At 42.3% G+C, this 23,251-nt stretch overlaps 1 protein-coding gene across 6 annotated transcripts in view; it reads left to right on the top strand.

The window, feature by feature from the left end:
- Positions 1-2,390: 2,390 nt before the first annotated feature.
- TLN2 (talin 2) overlaps positions 2,391-23,251 on the top strand; it is a 421,584-nt gene continuing 400,723 nt past the window's right edge. For 3 of the 6 annotated variants that reach the window (XM_081293082.1, XM_081293076.1, XM_081293078.1), the window contains exon 1: positions 2,392-3,466. The gene's annotated coding sequence lies outside the window, so the exon portion shown is untranslated. Of the gene's footprint in view, positions 3,467-3,556; positions 4,302-23,251 lie in introns of all 6 variants that reach the window. The other 3 variants (XM_081293081.1, XM_081293077.1, XM_081293079.1) reach the window with 3 other exon arrangements.

The following is a 23,251-nucleotide window of genomic DNA, read 5'->3' as shown; positions in this document are numbered from 1 at the left end:
TGTATTCTATATCAAAGAATCCCTTAGAAGATAGTTTACCGTGGCACAAAATATGATCTTATAAATAAAAGTGGAATATCTGGTGGAATTTCTTTTTAATTCCAAATTTGATGGGTTTCAAATAATCCCACCAAATACAGTTGGGTTTGTTCAGGTACGAAAGCTGAATGAATTTGATCCCAGATTCATACAGATGCAGACAGGATGTCAGAAAGTTAAGTTCCACAGGAGGAGGGGAGAGCAATCTCTCAGCATTCAGCTCTTTAGAATCAAGTAATGTCTAGTTCAGTAATTATAGATCTAACTTGTGGAAAAAAATAGTTTTTCTTTCAGATTATTTATTGTTAAGTGATTGTTATTTATTGTTAAGTGATTGTTATTTGCTTCTTCAAATGTTGCCTTTTCTTCTTCTTCTTCTTTTTTTTTTTTTTTTTTACTGGAGATTGAACCCAAGGGCACTTTACCTCTGAGCCACATTCCTAGTCCTTTGTATTTTCAGACAGGGTCTTGCTAAATTGCTTAGGGGTTCACTAAGTGACTGAGGCTGGCATTGAACCTACAATCCTCCTGCCTGAGCCTCCCAAGTCATAGGCATAAGCCACTCCCTACCCCACCCTCAACCCACCCCTGTAAAAGTTGTATTCTTTATGTATACAAAATGTATCTATTTTCAGTTACCCATAATATGCTGAGCAGGAAATAGGACATGTATAAAGGCTTTGGAAATTGCTGGGATAGAATGAGTTGTTCTCTCAGGTCCTACATACTCTTAAGAGAAAGTACCATCTGTTTTCCTCTGCTGGTAGAAACAAATCCCCCAAGTATAACCTTTTTAAAAGAAGTTAGCTGGGACTTGTTGTTGTTGTCTTAGTTTTGTTTTCTGGTCTGTAATACTATGACCACTGTGACTAGTAAAGATAAAGGGTACTAATATCTGACTCTAAATTTAGAAATCACTTCTCAGGTCTAGTGGAGGAGAGTCAATTTCAGAGAAGTTACAATAAGTTACTGACTGATAAAATCAATTTTACTTCTATGGGGGAATTTGTTGAAAAGTATAGGCAATAAAATAGTTAGTGGTTTTTCTAAAGAATCAGCAAATACCTTTGAAATAATGAGTGGTTATAGAAACTGAAGTATTATAAAAATGAAATATTCAAAGTCAGTTGGTTTGAAGCTAGTACATAAGCAAAGAATTTTAGGACTGACGTTCTTTTTCACTAGATCAATTGAAAAGGTTTAACTGATCTAAGAGAGCCACGGAATAGTACTAATTGGATTTGTAATCATAGCTATTCAGACACCTGCACCTCACTGCTTTGAATATCCTAAGATTTACTCTTTGAAAAGAGTAAAATTACTAGATTAAACCAAGGCTACAAGTCTATGTGGAAGCATTCCAGGATTATGTTGACTGTCTAATAGGAAAGAATGTTTCTAATATCTCAGGAACTAAACAAATAGTGTACAAATATGCTATTTATATGAAGCAAATATTTATTGAGCACCAACTATGTGCCAGGCTCTTTTTTAGGCATAGAAATGAAGACAAGATCCTTACTCTCATGGGGTTTACCTTATAATTGGCTGGCATCTCGATGTTGTGTAGTGGAAAAATGTGGGTATACTTCAAGGAAGATGGGATAAATGATGGGAAAGCTTGAAATCCAACAGGGTGTGGGGGAAACAAACTGATTATGATATGCTTTATGGGTAGCCATTACACCCCATGAACTGGGGAGAGGAGAAAATCACATCAGATGCAATGGACTTTTCTTCTTTTTTGATACATGTCTTTTGTAATCCTGGCACTGGAGCTATAAAAATATGGTTACTATTTGTCAGTGAATGAAGGGATAACTTAAATGGCATTAATGAGCTTATTACCAGGCTCTTACTGAAACATTTTTTTTTTTAACCACTCCCTGATGTGACTTGCCACCACTAGTTATTCTGTTAGGCTGATGAATGTTTAAAAATGGGTGAACAGAAGCATTTTACCTGTGCAATTAGAAACAGTCTGTGCTCTGCAACTTTTAGGACTTCCTCAAGTGACCACTGATTGGTTCTCATTGTGTTTTTGATTTGTAAGGTTTATTCTCTACAAAGAGAATAAGTTACAAAGTCGTACTCTAAGGTTATAAAGATCTCTTAAGTCATACAATCAAGTTTGTCAGTCTTGATAAGAACATGCAATTGTTCTTACAGAATGTCCAGTCTTATCCAATGTTCCAGTGGGCTTCTCCGAGACAGTTTCAATTTACAAAATCAACACACTCTTGAGTCTACAGTGACAGCTGTTTCATGCTCTAAAAAACAATGGAAAGTTGCAGTAACTAAAGAGTTTGAGTAACTAAAGAGATTTGGTACCTATTCTTTGGAAAGAGGGGTCTACCCTGGCCATTCTGTACTGGGGTGAGGGGAAAAGCACCAAACTATTTCTTACTTTATTTTTCCCCCTGAAATTACAACACTAATGTCTCCTTTACAGAAAAATTAGAATTAAGCAGAAAAAGAAAACCCATCCACAATCCCACCAATCACCAAGAGACCCAGTGAAAGCATTGGTATTATTTGCCCAGTCTTTTCTGCCTCCTTCCATACGGGATAACTTTTTAAAATGGGATAACAGGGTACATCCTTGCCTCCTTAATAATCTTCACATTGATCCACATTATCCTATGGCATTTCCCAATAGCTATAAATTGAAGGGGCAAAGTATATAACTGATGTTATTCAAGGGCATGGTAGACGGGAGAAAATTTTTAATTATTTTGTAAACAGAACACGCCTCTTCTTCCACTCATCCCTCAAGTCGTTCCCCCAAATCCCTAAGTGACCTTCGACCAGCAGGGCGTCGGTGAACGTGCTGAAGGGGGCAAGCTCGCTCGGGGTTCCCGCCACCCGCGTTGCGGCAGAACTTCACCCACGGTAAGAGCCACACTTCGCTTTCTCCAGGACTTGGCCAATGTTCCCGGGAAGGCACTCGGAGGACCCAGGGGCCCCATTCCACAAGATGCCGAGTCCCTCCCCACCTAATCCCCTTTACACAGCAGAGCCCGAGTTCCGGGGATTCGCAGACACTCTGCACCCCGTCTCCCCGCGAAAACTTCGCGGGCCCGTTGCCTTCCCTCGCAGAGCCTCCCGGCAAGGCACCGCTGTATAGAGACCTTAGCGAGTCTCCAGAGCATCGGTGCCGGCCCGACTCAGGTGCCGTGCGGCGCCGGGCCCGCACCGGAGCAGCGCCGTCCCCGAGTGATGACGCGCTTCCTGCCCTCCTGGCGCTCGCGGGCCGTGCGCTCGCGCTCGCCCTCGGCTCTTGTTCCGCGCCCGGAGCCAGCGGTGGCGGCAGCGGCTGAGGCGGCTGCGGCGGCTGCGGGAGCGGAGCGATCGCCGGGCGCGCGGGGGGACGCCGGCTGCACTCCGGGGCAGGCGCTCTGCAATGAGACAGTAAATGCATCCCCCGGTAAGGCGCACGGCTCACTCGGGTTTTTCTCTTCCTCCAGCTGCATGCACGCTGCATGAATTTCTCCTGTCTTTTCCCTCCCCTCTCCAGAAGGAAAATGTGGATGATTTTTCCTCCCTTTTGCATCTCGTGAGTGATGCCAATGCAGAAAAAAACCCGCAAAGCTCCCAGATTTCATGTTCTGGGAGGGCTTTTTGCAGGAAAATAAAAATAAAATGAAATTATTGCACCTGTCTATTGCACATGTATGTTTCACTGCACTCGACCTGGGGCGCCGCGGTTTGCAAACAGTCTCGCAGCCGGCGCCTGAGAGCGGATTCCTGGCTGTGGGCAGCTGATCCCCTCCGGGGCTCCCGCGGGTTTCCGGTAACTGGGCTTTGAAAAGCGGCCCCGCCTGCATGGAGTGTCCCCTCGACCCCGACCGGGCCCCCGCGCCAGGAGAGTTGGCGAGGGCGGAGCGGCTTCATTCCAGCACTGGCCGCCCGGACTCCAACGCCACTTTGCAAACAAGACTCCTGCCGAGGCTCCCGGCAAAGACAACCGGGAGCTCCTTCTCAGAGCTAGACCCTTAGACCTCCAGACTCCACGACTCCCCTTCACTTGCCATTCTCGCCACTAGCAAACTGCTGGCCGCTGAGAGACTGGGGAAGCGCCCGGCCGAAAGCAAGGGCAGGGTTTGGATCTAGAGCGGTGGCCTCTCACTGGCTGAGCTGCTCCTTCCCCGGCCCCACGAGCTTTGATTTCGCGCCCACCAGGAGCCACAGGGACCTGGAGACAGGCATTTCGGGATCCCTGAGGGGCCGGAGGAACGACGTTCGAGGGCGCCATATTTTCAGTGGGTCTCGGCTGCGGAGGGGAGGGGGCGAACAGTTTCTGAGCCCCAAGGATAGCGCGACGCTCCGCAGGGAGGCAGGAGCGATTGTCACTGGGAAAGTTTGCGCGCTAAGGCAGGCGCGGAGGCGGCTGTCCCCGCAAGGGCGCGCGGGTTACAGCGCGTTGCCAGGCCGGCCCCACGGTATTTGGGGCTGAGAGCGGTGGTTACTGACCTAGCGCTTGGCTCCCCGGTGTCCCTGTCCCGTGGATACGGCCTTAGTGCTCCGAGATTCAGGGAACACGCCCCTCTCCCAGGCGTGTTCTCCCTACCGCCGCCCCCGGCGCTCCCTCGGAGCTGTGCGCACGGCCGCGTCCCGGGCCCTGCGCTGGGTGAAGAGCATTTATCCCGCGCTCGAGGTCGCCTTCATGATCCGCCGGGCGCTAGGGCTCACTCCCGGCAAGAGAGGAAGCGCACCATTTCGCGGATCCTGGCGAGGGCCTGGCTTGGGTCTGCTAGCCAAAAGCCTCCAGTCGCCTCCTTGGCTGGGGCGGCAAAGCAGTAAGCGCTTGGCCTCTACGTGCTGGGCTCTTAGGATAGTGCCTGCTGCTGTAGGCGAGGAATGGGGGGCGTTCCATAAGTTGGGGCTTCAGGTGACGCGTGGGGGAAACTTGCGTTCTTGATGCTGCGGAAGAGCCGAGATAACGGGCAAAGGAAGAATTCCTGCGGCTCGTGGTGAAAACTAACCCGTGGTTATTTCCAGAAGACAAGAGGAATGAGCTGAGGAGTTGATATTGTCAGAGACACAATTTAAGGCAGGAGAACAGGGATGATGTTCTGGAGAAACGGGTCCGAAAATACACATAGGTTTCAAGCACCCAGGTGCTTTAAGTACCACTTTTGTTTCCAAGAGCGCCTGCGTGTGCTGAGTGAGGCGTTCCTCAGGTTGCTGGTTATCCTCTTTTCTAGAGCTTGGAGGTGGGGACTTCTTAGCTGGGAGGTGGAAAATCTTTACTTTTGTAGATAGATTGATCTTTGCTTTGTGAAGGGACTGGGGGTGGGGGCGTGTTTGCTGACCTATGATGGGATGGGATGAGTGCAAGAATGTCCCAGCTTTTCTCCTTGAAGTCTTAATGAAATGATGTCACAGTATTGAGGTCATGTCAGCATATTGGGTCTTCATCATTGGAGAGGATGGAAAGAACCACAAAAATGTGGGGCAGAGGGAGAACTGTATGTGGAAGGGGGGGAATTGTATGTGGAGGAAGTACAGAGGCTTTCATCTAGATGTGATGTCAGGTATTATTAGGCTGCTTCTTTGCTATTTATTCACTTCAATAAGTGCTTCCCACGTGAATGTCACACACTGAGTTTCCAAGATTCTATCTTCTTGATTGCTCATTTATCTATGCAAAAATTGAGGAGGATAGTGGGTGGGAAATGTGGCCTTGGGGCAGGAGGGTTACCTGCAGGAACACTTTTTCTTTCTTTTTTTACATTGAGCATTAAGAATAGTGGAAAACACCAACATAACATTTCTCCAATTTAGAAGAGAAAGTAGTGCAGAAAACCTCCATCTGTTTTATGAAGTTTCCAGTCTGAGAGGTGGTAGGAAATACCTCTTTCTCACTGGTGGAACCACCATTTTCTCTTTGCCTTTGTACAGTTTTCAGTTATCTAGTAGGCATTAAATAATTACTAGGATGTCTTTATATTAGGCATTGATGTTGCACTTCTATCTTCAAAGGGAAAGTGAACTTTGAAAAATCTAACCCTGCTGAATGAGTTACTAGGTACTCAGTATTTGTAAGCTATCTGTGTATTTTTAATTCACCTACTGCTGACTCTACTTGTTCAAGGTTTTTGTTTCATTTTGTGTTTTTGCAAACACTCTTCCCTAGAATATTCTTAAGTGAAGATAAAATTTAAGAAAGGGTGTGTGTGTGTGTGTGTGTGTGTGTGTGTGTGTATGCACACACATGTGCATGTGTGTGATTTTTTATTCCATTTTCTTTTCTTTCACTAAATTACAGTGATTCCCATCACCCTCTACTCCCAGAACATCATTCGTTTTCATAAGCAGTTACAGGTGATGAACATTATAATTTTTTATCATGTATGCTCAGAGAAAGAATTACACACCTAAATATGTTTATTAATTTTACCATTTTACTCTATAACTATGTCACATATTTTTGTGCATATTAAAATTTTATATAAACAACTCAAAGAGAAACTTTATTATATACCTCCAGTACTTACTCCCAAGTTTACTACCTTAATATTTATCTCTTTTTTATGTTTTCAAAACTGGGCTTTGTTGCCTCTTGCCTGATTGCTATTATCATAACTTCATGGCTTGATTAAAGTTCCTGCCTTTTTTTCCTATTAAGATTTTGTAATTTCAAAGGGTTAGGTAATACCTATGCATTTTGGAAAGTTGCTAGTCAATTTGTCAGGCCCTGTATTGTTTGTGTTTATGTGTGGGGGCATGCTCAGACTCTTGGGACAGTATCTCTAGTTTGTGATCTGTGACACTATGCTCCAGAACTTTTGAGTCATAATGTTTTCTTGTAGATTTTGGGTGGTGTTTGGCTAATACAGGAAGTATTAAAAATTAGTTAAATAATTCAAAGTCTTTTAAAATTGAGTACAAAACCCTTTAAAGAGAAGAAGAAAAATATAATGAGTCGCTCAGAATTATAGCTTTACATACCCAACTGGTGCCTTTTTAATTACAGTACTTTCCCCCAGAACTTTTTAATCCTATTGCTTTTATATTTAATAAGGAGACTAGTTAAAACATAAGCCAAACAGAACTATTACAAATAATGGGGATAAATGGTGGGCCTAGCCAGATGTTTTCCCTAAAGTTAAAAGAGTTTAGGAATCTGAACTCTGCCAAATTTCTCTGCAGGCCACCCCCCAACCCCCATAAGGAGGCAATTTTGAAAGGTAAGCAAGTCTTGGAGGCAGGGGCAAAACAAAAACAAAAAAGGAATAAAATACTTAAGGTAGGCCTTTCTTGTTCATGGACTATCTAACAACCTTTGGCTCTGTGGCAGGTGCCATTTGAATGGCAGCTGGTGGACCAGGCTGGGTACAAAATGCTTTAGTTGTAAGAGCCTTTATTTATGTGTCAGCCACAGCTATGAATTAGAACTGGGCTCATTTATCCATTTCACAGTGGATTTTCAGAGTTAGTGCCAAGACCATGATTTTGTTTTTTCTCTTAACCAACAATTTAGTTTTGGTCAAACTGATGCTGTGCTGAAAATGTAGAACAAGTAATGAACATTTGTATTTCCTTTATACTTTTCTAGCTGCAATTTTAACAAACAAAATTCAGCAAATGTTCTTGAAGGTTTACCATGTTCTTATTAAGACAGACCCTGCGCTTACCTGAAATATTCAGTCTCTGGGTCTCTGGAGGATGATACTCTTGTATTTTGTGTATCTAGTCGATTGAGGGTGGGGATTGAGGGTGTGATTAAATGCTGTGCAAAGGACAAAACAATAGAAAGATGATCAAAGGATGTGAATAGGCAATTCCCAGAAGAAGAGATGCAAATTAAGAGATGCAAATGATCGGTCAGCAGAAAAGGTTCAAAACATCACTAATGGTCTGAGAAATGCAAATTAAAAAATAGAGAGTTTTTTTTTTTTTTTTTTGACTCAGGGACACTTAACCACTGAGCCACATCCCCAGCCCTATTTTGTATTTAATTTAGACACAGGGTCTCCCTGAGTTGATAAGCACCTTGACAGTTGCTGAGGCTGGCTTTGGCTTTGAACCCCCAGTGCTCCTGCCTCAGCCTCCCAAGCTGCTGGGGTTATAGGAATGTACCACCACACCCAATTTAGTGGTACACTTTTTAAAAGAGTAGTAACATCTTCTGTTGGGTGTGGCAGGGCAACTCTCCGACTCTCTTGGTGGTTATGTGAATTGCTGAAGACTTTGGGGGAAAAGAGAGGACTTGGGAAAGTTTGGAGCCTGCATGCTATAGCTCAGCAATCCCACATTTGAACCCTAGTTTTACAGAAATAAAAATACTGGCAGGTAAGCATCTCCATATGAGGATGTTTACTGTGGGATTACGATAGTAAATAAACTAGAAACAACATGAATGTCAGTAGAATAAAAACAGTAAGGTATGTTAATACTATGGATTGTTTTGTGAGAGATGTTCATGATATATTACATAAAACTACATGTATAATAAAAACTAGCTACAGAATATCATAAGTAGTCTGATCCTATTTCTGATTTTAAAAAAGAAGTCCTAAGTGTATGACCTTGGAGAAAGATGTGGAAGGACATACAAAACTTGATATTGTTTAAAATTGCTAGTGGGAAAGAGAAGATAATTAACCTTCTCTCATTATATACCTTTATTGGTTTACTTGTTCAAATATGCAGGTTTTTCTATATGAAAACACTATTCTTTTAATACATAGGAAACACATCAGGACCTCTTTGGGGACCCAAAGACTGGGAAATAATCATGTTTACTTGCTGTGAGTCCTCCTATAACAATCTCTTATTTCTGGAAAATTTCAATTAATCATCTTCTAAAATTCTGAGATTTTTCCAAGTTTTAGCAAATATCTTCAATGTAAAGGATATTTTCAGGAAAAGCTGCTTACCCTTGTTCCCAGCAGAGCAATGAAAATAAAACAAACCCATCTTTTAGCAAGCACTCTCCTTTGTTATCCTGTCTGAGGGAAGACCAGTGGTGGTCCTTGAAGGGGAAAAGCCCCTGGTTGGTTGGGGAATCTTCCTAGATAGCAGACCTCCTGAAACTTGAGGCCCAGAGAGGTTCTGCTTGATGGCTGTGCTGGCATTTGAACCCAGGTCTTTCCCACTACCCCTAGGTTAGATAAATCATGTAAACTTGAACCATTTCAACCCTGCCTCTTAATGTAACTTTTGAAATCTTGATAGAATATATTGAGTTTTTGGCCCTTACAGCTAGAACCAAACTTTCAAAAGCAGTGACACTCCATCCTTTTTTCAAAGTATACACCGTGTGACCCTGTGGATTTTGTGAGTGGATCTCAAACCACTGGAAGCCCTGACTGCACAATTTGAAAATTATGCTTCAGTTTAGATCACTGGTTCTCAAACTAAAATGCATCACAATCACCTGGAGGACTTGTTAAACCCCAGATTGTTGGGCTCCAGTTTCTGTTTCTGTAGGGTTTAGGTGAGGTCTGATTATTTGCATTTCGACAAGCTCCTCAGTGAGGTGGGTCCTCTGGGTTAGGGACCAGGTTTGAGAAGCACTTCTTTAGAGGAACCAGTACCTTTTGTTATGCAGATCTTTTTTTCTACCTGATTACTGATGAAAGTTAGAATCTCAATGAAGATAAGTTAATTCAATTTTATCAGTTTCACCAAGCTGGGGAAAAAAAAAATAAGTATTTGGGCTATTTTACTTGTTACCTTTATCTATGGTAGGTTTTTGGGAATTTAGTGATGTTTTATAGATGTGTGTGTTTAATCAACCAGGAAAATCAGTTTATGGTTATTGTTTTAATTTATTCTGCAGTGTATTCTCATGGGAGAGAGTAGAGGGCTGTTAAAGATTGCTTCCTTTTTCCCCTCACCTCATCACACATACAAATTCGAGATTTGAAGCTATTGGTTTCTTTTAACAAGAAGTTAGCTACGTGTGGTGAATATTAAGAATAAAATGGCGACCAGATGATAAATGTGGCTTAAATTGTGCTGCAATGTAAATATTGGTACAGTTTTTGGAGAACGCTTAGGGCAATAACCATTAGTTTCAACAAGGGTTTATTGCAGCATAACCAAAGCGCTTATGTTTCTAATGATGCTTATCAGTGCCACTTGAGAAGCTTGTCTCTCCTCTGAGAATCACACTGGTCTGGAAGACCTTGAGAGGCTAGTATGGCCCAAAGCTCAAGAGGAACATTTCCCAAAGGGCTTCTCTCCTCACTTTTCTCTGATTCTAAAATTCTTTAGCAAATGAACATTTTCTTCTGCTTTTAGAGCCTTTTATTCTTTTCTGTGATGTCACATGTAAGTGAGAAGCAAAACAAAATTGGTAATAATAATGGGGTTCAGGAGAAAAAGGTAACTAAGAGGGAAATTTTCATGAAAGGGGTGATGTATAAGCAGGGCTTTGTAGAGTGAGTTCTTCTGCAAGGGTCTCTGACTTAGAGTCACCTGTAGTTGGTTTGGGATGGGATGGGTCTGGACATTGGTAGATTAGTTCTCCAGATGGTTCTAAGGTACACCTAGGGTGGGGGACCACTCATTGATGGTTTTCTGGGTTACTGGCCTCAATCTTTGAAAATTTTAGCATTTGGTCTATAGTTCCACCTCCCATCAATAGTTTAAGTGGCACGGACATCTGAAGAGAGTATTCATTCTCCCTGCAATCTCTTTTCCTTGATACTCTTTCAGTTGTCTTTTCTCTACCCTACTTCCTTCATTCTTTGTGTAATTATCTCTAGACCTCTGGTTCTTCGTGATTTTGCCATCAGAGGATACATGGAAGTGTCTGGGGCGGGTTTTTGACGCTCATGACTTGGGGGAAAGAGGAGGAGACACTGGCATCTAGATTGGCTGAGGGTGCCACTTAACATCCTACAATGCACAGGAGAGCATTCAAAACAAAGAATTATGTGGTACAGCATGTCAAGAGAAAGCTCACCTATGTGTCTTTGAAGTTTTTCCTAATCTCAAATCGCATGGCAAATACATCGTATGTGATGAACCAATAGAGACATAACTGAAAGGTTTCACACAATAGAATCTACCCTGATCAGGCATAATATTTTCTCATACATTTTTACTCAGTTTCATTAAGAAAAAAAGAAAAGATAGCAGTCATGATTCACTACCCACTACATTTGCAACCTAATCATTGAAAAACACGGTTGTAGACTTTATTGCCAATGACTACATTCCCCACCAAAATTTGGACAAGCATCCCAGTCTAATTGTCACTGTTTTTCTATCATTTTATTTCCTCCAGAACTCAATTCCACCTAACCCTTACCCTATAAGGGCCTCTGACCTGGTAGCCAGCCCTTCCTTTGTATTTTCTATCATCCCTTTCTTGTCCACATTCCCTTGTACCCAGCTCAGGTTTCTGTACACCTCCTTAATACCCAGAACCCTCTCACCTATCACCCTACTTCCCTGATTAAACTTTACCTTTGGTTAAACCCACCTTCTGCTTACCATGCTCCAGTCCCAGGCTGATAAATCTGGCTGGAGGAAATACACAGCCATCTGCATCCTCTTACTTTTGACTCAGGACCTCAAGGTCTGCAAAGCTTCTAGCCTCACATCACTCTCTGTTAACTGAGTACCCAGCTGATCACTTAGCTTATTTCAGGGAAAAAACTTAACTGGGAACTGGTTTCATCGTCTTCCCTCACTAAACCTGCTAACCTACTAGTACCTATAATCTCATGTGCATGGGATCCTCTCTCCCCTCAGTTTTCACTCAAGCAGGTATCTTTTCCCTTCTGCATCTTCAGTGTCCCTCTTTGGTGAGTAATTCCCATCAGGAACATGTTGAAACATCTTCATCTTAGGGAAAAAATGGCAGCAGCAACAAAATTCCCTTGACCCTCTGTCCTAGTTATCTGTTCTTTCATTTCTCTGCTCTTTCTGCATAGCAAATATTTTTAAAAGAATGTTCATGTTCCCTGACACCATTTCCTCTCCATTCATTCTTTTTGAACCTACTCCAATCTATCTGGCTTTTGCTTCACTCCTTCACTGAAACCACACATCTCCAGGGACCATTTCTTAGTTACCTTCTGCAGCTTCTCCACAGCATTTAGCTACTGATTGCCCACTCTTTGGGATGCTTTATTCCCCTGTCCTTCATGTCACAACTCTTGCCTGGTTCTCCTCTTACTCCTGGCTGCTCAATCTCCAGCTCTCAGAAAGACTATGTCTTTCTGGCTTCTGAAATCTGGAGGTGCACTCTCACACGCTGCTTTACTTAGGAGTTTGTTCGAGTCTCATCTCTTGAAAGGTCATGCTGGCATTCCGTGGCCCCACTTTCAAGCCTCTTATTGCTCTTTTTTCATTTGTCATTCCATGATATCACACATGTGACTCATTCGTTGTCCATCTCATGGCTCTTATAATATGAGCTCAAAAGAGAAATCACCTCTGCCACTGGATCCCCAAGTGTCAAAAACAATGGCTGCCATATAGTAAGTATTCAACAATAACAAAAAAATAATGAATAACATGTGAAAGAATGTTATTGGTTACAGAAGTTAGCCTTGGATGAGAAGTAATACATCTTTCCCAGACTTGAGCTGAGAAGAGCCTAATGTGGAGGTGGAAAAGCAGGGTCTCAGGACATAGTATTTTAGACCATGTGCTGAGAATTAGGGGCTAAGTATTGAAAGAATGAAACACATCTTTGTTAAATACTTGTTGAGTGATTGGAGGCACCTGCAGAGGACAGCTAGCTGGAGACAAATGGTTGCTTCTCTCATTTTTATCTCTGAAGAGGGGCACTTAAGCAGGCTACTTGGTAACTTTTGCTGCTGGTTGAAGAAGATAAATTGACTTGTCTGAAGTGTTTGTCATTGACCTTAATGTTCTGTGACTCATTCATCCCCAGGGTCCACTTGACCATATGGAGAGATGTCTCCTCATAAGCATTCCAACTCATGGATGGGTGGGGCTGTCCAGTGGTTCCTCCCACCACTGCTCTTTCAAGCACTCAAGTTAGAGAGACCCAGAGCTTAGTGTGTTTAAATGAAAACTCTTTTTTCTCTTTCTATTTGCATTGCCTCAAGACAGTCCATTTAATGACTTGGCACCTGTGTATAGGACCTATTTGATATGAGTGAAGCTATTTCCAAGTGTGGCCTGAGGTCATACATGAAAGATCTTTGAAGGAGAGTGTGGATTATGCCTGGGTTTGAGAGATTACATGGAGGGCACTTTAAGATGCTTAATTTTCTCCTTGAGGGGCTCGCTTCTGGGCTCAACGCTTATCACTCCTGGACCCTCCCCCACTGGGCTGTAGGAGTTCACCCCATGGGTAAGATGTCAGCCCAGGCAGCCTGCAGAGGCCCAGCTACAAAGCAGTTAAAGGGAAAAAAAAAAAAAAAGAATTCAAGGGTAGTTTATTATTATTGTTTTTTTTTTTTTTTTTTTAAGAAAGGGAAACCTGAATGGTTCTAGTATATCCTCTCCATTTTACAAGCAAAGAACTAAAGCACAGAAGGTTGTAATGCTTGGGGAAGCTGGCATTGGTGCCCCACTTTCTGGATCACTGCCAGGCTCTTTCTCCTTCTCTTGGGATGTGCTGTTGGACTCTGGGACTTGCCAGGGGAGCCTATTAAAAATGCTGATTCTTAAATCTCACCTGCTTCACTAAATGAATCATCAAGGTAGGCAGCACCTAGGGAGGCTCCTAGGAGAGGTTGCCCAAGAAGAGTGTGGAAGACATAAGGCAGCAAGGGAACTGGGGACAGGCCCCTGTCAGGCAAATGCCTGCTGGGTTCCCACACTGGACAAACTTAGCTTCTTTCAAATGTAGGACAGTCATCTCCACTGGATCACACCTTGCTCTGGGCTGTACCCTCCTTGGATATTAGACCCTGTAAGTTGCCATTTTTAATATATATAGAAAGAACTTTTTATTTGGGAAAATTTAGTTTTCTGACATTTTCCCCATGTGTTTTGTCCTGCTTACATGAGAAAACTGCATTCAGTTTGAGAAAATCACTTCCTTGAGGGCTTTTATGATTGGGGTTCCTGTGTGAGTGCTGAGGGTGGCTCCAGATGACCTCAGATTTAACCAGAGAAGCTGGTTGCCAGCCAGGGGCTGACCAAGATGCTGCTTTCACAGAAGGACAAGGTGGTATGAGCTGGCTGGACAGAGGTGATTTGATAGTTATAAGACATGGCAGATCATTTGCTGCTGAACATGGTAATGATGGGGTGCTCCCATCTTGGGACAGCTGCTTCAGGCTGGAGACTGCACAGTGGAGCCTGCAGATGCCTCACCCCCTACCCTGGAACTGGCCCTCTGATGAACCCCATAAGGTGTTTATATGGAACTTTATGAATGTGCCTGGCAAAGACACTAGTACATGCCCTGGGGAATCCAAGAAGCATCAGATGGCCAGATGGCCATCCCCAGAAGGACAGGGGAGGAGCACTTTTTTCATCAAATGGAAGCTATTAGTTTCTTAGGGCTGAGGAAACAAAGTACCATAAATTGGGTGGCTTTAAAAAAAAACCCACAGAAATTTATTGTAATCAGTTCTGGAAGCTAGAAGTCCAAGACCAAGGACTCATTCCTTCTGAGGACTGTGAGAAGGAATCTGCTCCAGGCCTCTCTGCTTGGCTTGTGAATAGCTATCCCCTATTCTGTCTTCACACTGCCTTCCCTCTCTTATGTTGTGTTTGTATCTTTGGTCAAACCTCCCCTTTCATAAGGCACCAGTCATACTGCCTTAGGAGCCACCATAAGCCTCCTTTCAACTTGATTGTCTCTGGGAAGACCCTATCTCTAAGGTCACATTCAGAGACAAAAGAGGGTAAGAATTTGACATGGCATTTTTTGGAGGGGTAGAATGGGGGTCACATAGGGAGGTTATGTGGAGTTTTTCTGAATCAAAAGCTGAAGTTTCAACCTAGGAGTTGATATTTTTATTGTTTCCCTTGGAGGTTTTGATACACACACACAAAAATATAAGTCCTAATGTACTCCACCATGAACACAATATTGCAGAGGGAAAACCCACCATCACTACCCCCAAATTATTATTTGAGTTTTGTCAGCTGGCATGCATGTGAGGCCCAAGGAGGCTTCATGTGGAGATGCTTACTGGAATGGGGAGCCTTACATACCTTGTATCCACAGCATTCAGCTTTTTGTACAGGACCCCTGTTACTGTACTGATGGGAAGGGTGTGAGCTCTTTGGCTGCCCAGGCTGTACTAATGGAAATTCAGCAAATGGAAAAAATCAATCTGGTTTGAACTTTCTATGTGCTACAGATGCATCTTGTACTACAGTGAGGTGGGGAGTGGGAGATAAATTGAGAGGGTGCAGTCACGAACATTGTATGTTTTATCAATACAAAAATAAAATCAGCAAAAGGACAAGGCAGGAAAAATGATTATGATTGTTAAGTATTTGTTGTTATAAAATATACTCATATTAACTAAAATGTACTGGAGTGTGCATAATGCCAAATAGAAAATTTTAAAACCTGAATGCTTAGGTCCCTCCCTAGATTTTCTTTCAGCAGGTCTAAGGTGGGATCCAAAACTTCTGAGCTGAAGGTCCAGAGATTAAAGCACGCAATCCAATATTGGTGAAATGTTGCCACTCTGTAATTTATCTGTTGATATTACAATGCCAATCTCTCTAAAGAATGAAAATTATTTTAAGCCTTGACCATTAGCCTATAGATTATAACTCATACTCAGGACCAATGTCTAAGTTGTTTCACTATCATAACTTTGAGTGATTATATATCAAGATTCGTGGTCTCTTAGAGGTACATTTCTTGGGGTACAATTCCACCATTGGAATTACCTGGGATTAAAGATAATCATTGAAGAGATTTTAATTTAGTAGGCTTTTGTGGGACCCAAGAATTTGTAGTTTTCATAATCAGAATATTCTTAGATCTACTGAAGTTTGAGTGCCATTAAAATATGGCTTAGGTATCACTTATGCTTTTTACCAGAAGCTAGTCACACAGCAGTGTTATAAACATTATTAGATGGTTTATAGTGGCTTTTGTTCCCATTTTCTGGCTTGTAATGCTGTTTCCTAGTCTGAAGCTACCAGGACTTCATTCTGCAGTACTTTTCTTTAAAAAAAAAATATATATATATATATATATATATACCTTTATTTTATTTACTTATTTTTATGTGGTGCTGAGGATGGAACCCAGGGCCTCACATGTGCTTCGTGGTGCTCTGCTGCTGAGCCACAACCCCAGCCCATTCTGCAGTACTTTTAATAGATTGTTTGTTTTTTTCTCTCTAAAGTCACTCTCCATTTCATTTTAAATAAGCTCATGCAATTCATTTTAAGGTTATTTATTTTGATTTTGATTTTTGGTATTGGGGATTGAACTCCACCACTGAGCCACACCCCAAACTCTATTTTGTATTTTATTTAGAGACAGGTCTCACTGAGTTGCTTAGCGCCTCGCCATTGCTATTGCTGAGGCTGGCTTTGAACTCACCACTCTTCTGCCTCAGCCTCCCCAGCTGCTGGGATTACTGGTGTGTACTACCATGCCCAGCTAAAAGTTATGTTTTTTACCAGGTAAATTCCTTTGGAGTATGGATAGTATGTGAAATATATTAAATTTTTTGGAGTTAATTCAAGGAGGCTTTTGTGGTTTAAAACTGCACAGGTGGTTAAGAATGACTTTTAATAGAAATATGTTTGTATTCTTGGGCTCTGCGTGCATATTAAAAAAAACAAGTAAATGCTTACATATGGGAGAGGGAGAGTGGGGAGAAAGAACTTTCTTCTATTAGTGATGGAGATTCAGTTGCATTTACTGGGACAATAGATGTTGGTATTCTGTGCTCATTCCTTGCAGATGTTTCTGTAAATTGATCCCCTCTCTCCTCTGAAGACAAGATTTTCAGTTCTATACTCTTTCTTCTGGCAGAATGTAGACCTGTACTTTTAGAAAGGGGAGCCAAAAGTAATTTTGTGTCATTGGGTCATATATGTCATGTCACTTTATACATAACGTATTGTTGAAAAATTGTAGATAAAGCTGCAGAAGCTTGTTATGGGTTTGGAGGCAGCCTGTTCTTGTGGAGGAACCCTGGCTTTGGAGTCACTCATCAGTTGGGCAGATCTTTATCTGTGTGTCTACCAAATGAGACAAAACACACCTAAGTGCTGCCCTAATGGGTTGCACAGTCTGGAAGGGTATTCATGGACAGAGATTTTAAAAAACAAACCAGAAGAGGGTTGTGTGTTGTGTGCTGATGTGTGGAAGCCTACCTATATTTATAGTGTGATCTTGACATGTCACCCACCTTCTGTAAGCCTTAGTAGTCTCATCAATAAAATGGGTATATTATCCCTATGGATTTAATAAATGGTGGCTGTAAAGCAGACTGTGCATGTTTCGGGGTCTGTGGTAACTGGCCGTAACTTCTTCTGGTAAGTGAATGGGTGTGCATGTTTTTTGTCCATGTGTTTTTTTGGCACTTGTAGATTACCTCAGGACAGGAGTTTCACAGGTTTTTTCATTTTCAAGAGTGCCAGGACTAGGGAAAGTTGGGGAGATCATTCACTTTTCTACATGTGCCAGAAGCAGGGTTAGAGTATTCCATTTTAAGTTAGCTGGAGAGAACAAAGAAAAGGAGGTGAGGGCACCTGCATGTTTGTGGGCACTTTAAATGAGGGATGCAGATGAGAGTTTCTCAAAGTTCATTGCTTATAAGACTCACCTGAGTACTTACTAAATTTACATAGCTCACCAGCCCTACCCTGGTGTACTTAACAGTTATCCTATGTGATTCTTGTCAGGGACATTTGGGAAACACTAGATTGTAGTATAAATTTCTTTGCCCTTGCTATTTAAGGTTGGTCCCATGGGCTAGCAAGTTCGTTTGGGAACTTGAAAATCCAAAATCTTGAGTTACACAGAGACTACTGACCCAGAATCTGCCATTTAACCAGAACTTAAGGTGAGCCTGTGTGCATAATAAATTAGGGGAAGGGCTTGCTTGGAGAACTGGAACATCTGTCAACATTTCAAAATGTGGGGCTGGTGGTAACAAAGTCAGATAACCTTTTCTGGAGAACTGGAAGGGATGGTAGGCCAGAGATTTAAACAGGTTTCTGAGTCTAAATCAAGTGCTTGGCCAACTCCTGACCCCATGGTACTCACTGACTCAGGATCCATCTCCAGTTCTGATCATAAGGCTTGAACTGCCCTCCTATTAATGCTACTCCTAGAAAAATGATGCCCAGGGACAGGACAGCATGTTGTCCTGCATGGCTGGGACCACCCACATGTGTCATAATTCTTGCCATCCATTAACTTCCAGGATGCCTTCTCAATGTCCCTGAGAAAAGACAGATCCAAATACCAAGTTAGCAATTTTGAGTACTTGGAGACCTGTGGGGGTTTGCATCATACCAGTGGTGGGTCCCTGAAAATGTTGTTTTATTCCCATCCAAGGACAGGATCAGATGGAGTACAGTTTTTCTAATGCTCCTCCAGACTCTTAAATCCTCTCTCTCCAAGCACAATGTCAGAGAAATTACCCTGCGAGGCACTTGCCAAATGGTTTGAAATAAGCGTCCGTGCACATTTCCGAAAAGACAATTAGAAGCTTATTTGAGGAACCAAAGGCCTGCTGCGCTAGACATTCATCAGAGAGAGCTTAGTGCCAATTTGGGAAACTCTCCCAGGGACTTTTTCTCATCCTAGCCCCTGCTCTGAAGCTGAACGAGGGAAGTGGAGAGACTGCCAGGTTTGGGAGAGTGGACAGGGAGGAAGAGAAAAGAGGCCAGGATGCTCCAGAGAAATGAAAGTCCCTGTCTCCTCCAAGGAGAACTGAAGTGTTTGCAGATACAATCAAGCGGAAAAAGGAAGGCCAATACAAATTCATCAACACTTGAATCATATTACTAGTTACCACTGGTATCCTGGACTGGAAGACTGTTTAGAAAACTGAGCCCTAGAAAGAATGAGGTTCTGCCCAAGGTCACATTTTGGGTTAGGGGCGATGCCTGATCATAATCCAGGGATCTTAATTAGTCCCTTGTGCTGCCCCTTGTGCTCTGCTGTCTTCCGTCTGGGATGGAAGATCCCAAGAATGTGAAATTACAATGATTGGATCCAGATGTGCTGACCCTACCCCCCTTTAGAGCTAACAGTAAGTTTTCTAAAAAATGAAAGAAGATATTTTAATCTTTGGTTTCATTTGCTAGTCCACCTATGTGTACAGGCAAAAAGGTCAGAAAGAAAATCACGACAGTAAATATCCATATTGTTTGGGATGCTATACAAGGCTGTGTTTCTCTTGGCTTCAATCTCCAGATAGAGTGACCTCAGGGACACAGGACAGGAAGACCTCTGCCCTGTAAGTGGCAGAATGTTTGTGTTCAAAGTTAGGGCAGGATTTATATGCTGTTGCCAAGGCCCACAGGGACAAGTACATATTAAGTTTTAAAAATTGAAGTGTAGGAAGGCTGAAACTTCACAGTGATTCTTTTACCTTAAGTAGGGAATCTGAAAGAGCCCAGTGCATAGACGAGGAACCATTTTTGTGATGAAATGCCAGATTGCTTGTGAAGAAAATCTGAAGCTTGTAGTGTTTCCCCCCATACAGGTTAGCAATAGATTGCATGTTGTCTTGATTAAAAATGGTTTAATGTGTATGGTCCTTTTTGTTCCTGTACACTAGATTGAGTTGTAAGGGCAGGAGCCCAGGCTTTATTTCTTTCTTTTCTTTTTCTTTTCTTTTTTTTTTTTTTAAGCAGTCCAAAGGTATGTTTTTAAATGATTAGAGGAGCATCAGCTGCAGTGTTCAGGAGAGATGGCCTTAGGAAGTTGGATGTGTGGTAGAGCTGAATTTTGTTGTCCTTCCATGTGGTGCTGGCTGTGTCTACCAGACCATTACAGCTTCCTTTCAATCATGTCATATTGAGCAAACTCAGTAAAGTATTTGTGTGTGTATAAAATTTGTTGAGGAATTAAATCCCTTTAGTTTCCTTTTTGTATATTAGGGGTCTACATTCTTGGATTCAACCAATCTCAGATCAAAATATTTGAAAAAAAATTGCATCTGTTCTGAACATAAACAGACTTTCCCCCTCATCTTTATTCCCTAAACTATACAACAGCTTATACAGTCTTTACCTTGTATTAGGTACTATAAGTGTTCTAGGATGATTTAAATTTATGGGAGGATGTGGGTAGGACATATGTAAATAGTATGCCATTTTACATAAGGGATTTGAGCATCTGCAGACTTTGGTATCTCTTGGGCATCCTGAAACCAATCCCCCTCAAATACCAAAGGGTGAGTGTATACCAGAAGCAAGTAGTCATTGGTGCCAGAGGTTTAATTTGACTTCAAAACTTTGTGTGGGTGTGTTTGAGGGAATGCCATGATTGAGTTCAGTGGTGGAACACCAGTATTCCACAGGATTTTGGTTCAAGAACCATTGGTCGTGGCCTTGATAATCAGGCCAGGAGGAAGCCAGGGTTGGTTGTCCACCTGGTGGCTGAGATGCTGTGTTCAGCTGGCTCCTCCTAGTGTGGGGGTGGGACCAGCAGCGACAGCCTTACTGGGAACTTAATAGGAATGCAGATTCTCCAGCCCTATCACCAAACTATGGGAGCATCAACTTTGAGTGGGCTAAGGAACCTGTGTTTTCATAGGTTCTTCTCCAGGGTATTATGATGCCTAGTGATCTTAAGAGAACCTTGTTAAATAGTACTTAGCAGCAAAAGCTGTTTGAACATGCAGTCTAGTGGGTCTTTCCTAAAGCTTTTCATGTTGGACTGTTTTCTTGTTCTGGTAGGAGGCTGAGTCAATGGGGTAAGTAAAATTAGATTTCCATTAGTGCTCAGTAATAATTAACCACAGCTCCAAAGTCTACATGAATAGAACCCTCAAGCCTACTTCAGAGCTGGTTCTACCAATATCATACTTGGGCTGTGATCTAAGGACATTTCCTCTCAAGGATGCCTTTGACAGTCCTGTTTTTGTCAGGAATAGAGATGGACTGATCTCAGGAAAATGTGGGAGAGTTGTGTGTACTGTCTGAAGACCATGCAGGGAAAGAGGTCCCATTGAGGAACTGTCCTAGCAAGTGGTAGGGCTGAGATGCAGATGTTTCTCACCTGTATTTCTCCCGGTTCTGGTAGCAAAGCTGTTCGATGATCATTCTTTTCCTGAAAGTGCTTTTTCAAAGAAAAAGTTAAAAAAGAACTTGATTCCTGCAACATTTCCTAGTGGAACAAATGACTCCAAGAAACAAACTACATGTTGAGATAGGATTTACTTTGACTTTGAGGGGAAGGGGGACAGTTAAAAAGTATTCATTCAACTCTTGCTGGGGAAACAGGGGAGCAGAAAAAGTCAGGACTCCTCTCAGATAGGGGTAGCAGGGAGATGGAGCAGCTGCCAGGCTTTGCCTTTGCAGGGAACAGGATGTACTAGGGGTTGAGCCAGCAGCTCAGGGGCTCCATGACCAGCAGGAGTTTTTCCCATGCTGGAATTTGTGGTCTATGCAGTGTGCAAGGCTGGGACACTGTCACCAAATTATGTTTGGAGATCCAGGTTCCATCTTTTAGGACTTCTGTGTGTTGTGGGGGCCCCACCCTGTTCTTACAATGTAATCATGCCCTCTTTTAGTTGAAGCTTTAGTTGGTTTAAAAATAACTTCAGGGAAGTCAGTCTGAGTAGAGGTGATTCTTTGAAGATTACGAGAAATATAATTAAAGACAAAAATCTCCTCTCAACCCAGAAAACCTCTTCACAAAGGTAGAAGAGAAAGAAAAGGATTTTATTATTGACTAAGCATTAAACCAGAACATGACATGCATCACAGACAAATAACTAAAGTTAGCACAAACAGGGAAAGAAATAGTGGGATACAACCCACTATTATTTGTGTGCATGTCTGGGGGTGGGGTGCTGGGGATTGAACCCAGGCTTAGCAGATGCCAGGAAGGTGCTCTCCTACCTACTCAGCCATTGCCTCAGTCCACATCCTAAATTCTGGTGGCTACAGAATATTGTATCACATAGACATGTCATATGAATAAATGATGTTTATAACTTTTTGTAATCAGGCCTCTAGTTAGTGTTTTCTTTTTCCTTTCTTCTGTTGGAGAGTGGACCCAGGAGCACTCTACCACTAAGAAACATTACCAGACCTTTATGGATTTTTTAAAAATTCTTTTATTAGTGCATTATATTTATGCATGATAGTTGGGCATAAATTTTTACATGATCATATGAAATCTAATTTGCTCCAGTGCCTCCTCTTTTCTTCCCTCCCTCCCTTACCCTATTTCCCTTATTCTGCTGGTTATTTATTTATTTATTTATAATTGGTACTTTATAAAGGTGGAATTCACTGTGGTATATTTATACAGGCACACAGAATAATTTTGTAAAATTTATTCTGCATTTCCTCCCTTTTTCCATGTCTCCTCTCTCCCCTCTCCCCACAGTCTCCTTCTACTCTACTGATCTTCCATCTGTTCTTATGATATCCAACTCCCTCCCTTTTTTCCCCTTTACTTGATCTAGCTTCCACATATGAGAGAAAAATTTCAGCCTTGATTTCCTGAGCCCAAACTCCTTTATTTTTCAAAATTTGAGACAGGGTCTTATCAAGTTGACCTGAGTCTGTGATCTTCCTGCCTCAGCCTCCCCAGTAGTTGTGATTATAGGTGTGTACCACTGCACCCAGCATCTCTGGACAGAAATCTTTGTGATAGGAACCCAAATTATTTCCTGAGGGTGATTTCCTAGAAGTAGAATCGGTAGGTACAGCTGGGTGTCGCGGCACACACCTGCAATTCCAGCGACTAGGGAGGCTGAGGCAGGAGAAGTGCAAATTTGAAGCCAGCCTGGGCAACTTAGCAAGACCCTCTTCCAAAATAAAATTTTAAAAATAGTGGAGATTTAGCTCAGTGGTAGAGTGCTCTTTGGCATGTGGAAGGTACTGGGTTAAATCTTCAGTACTGAAAGCAAAGAAAAAAAATCAAGTTCATTTCACTTTTTCTTTTTGTTGAGGAATAGCTTCCATAAAGTGCACAAATTTTAATTAAACTTGATGATTTTTACACATGTGAACACACAAGTAGCCACTCTCCAAACCAAAACAGAATATTTCTATTTCTAGCACAGGACCTAAAAAGTTCCCTGGTGTCCCCTCCCAGTTAAGGCTCACATACTCCTCAGCAATAGCCACTGTTGCCTTCACC

The sequence above is a fragment of the Spermophilus citellus genome, assembly GCF_964194105.1.
Source record: "Spermophilus citellus genome assembly, chromosome: 4".
NCBI lineage: Eukaryota > Metazoa > Chordata > Mammalia > Rodentia > Sciuridae > Spermophilus > Spermophilus citellus.
The sequence above is the reverse complement of the archived record's forward strand: the minus strand, read 5'-3'. Positions and strand labels throughout refer to the sequence as shown.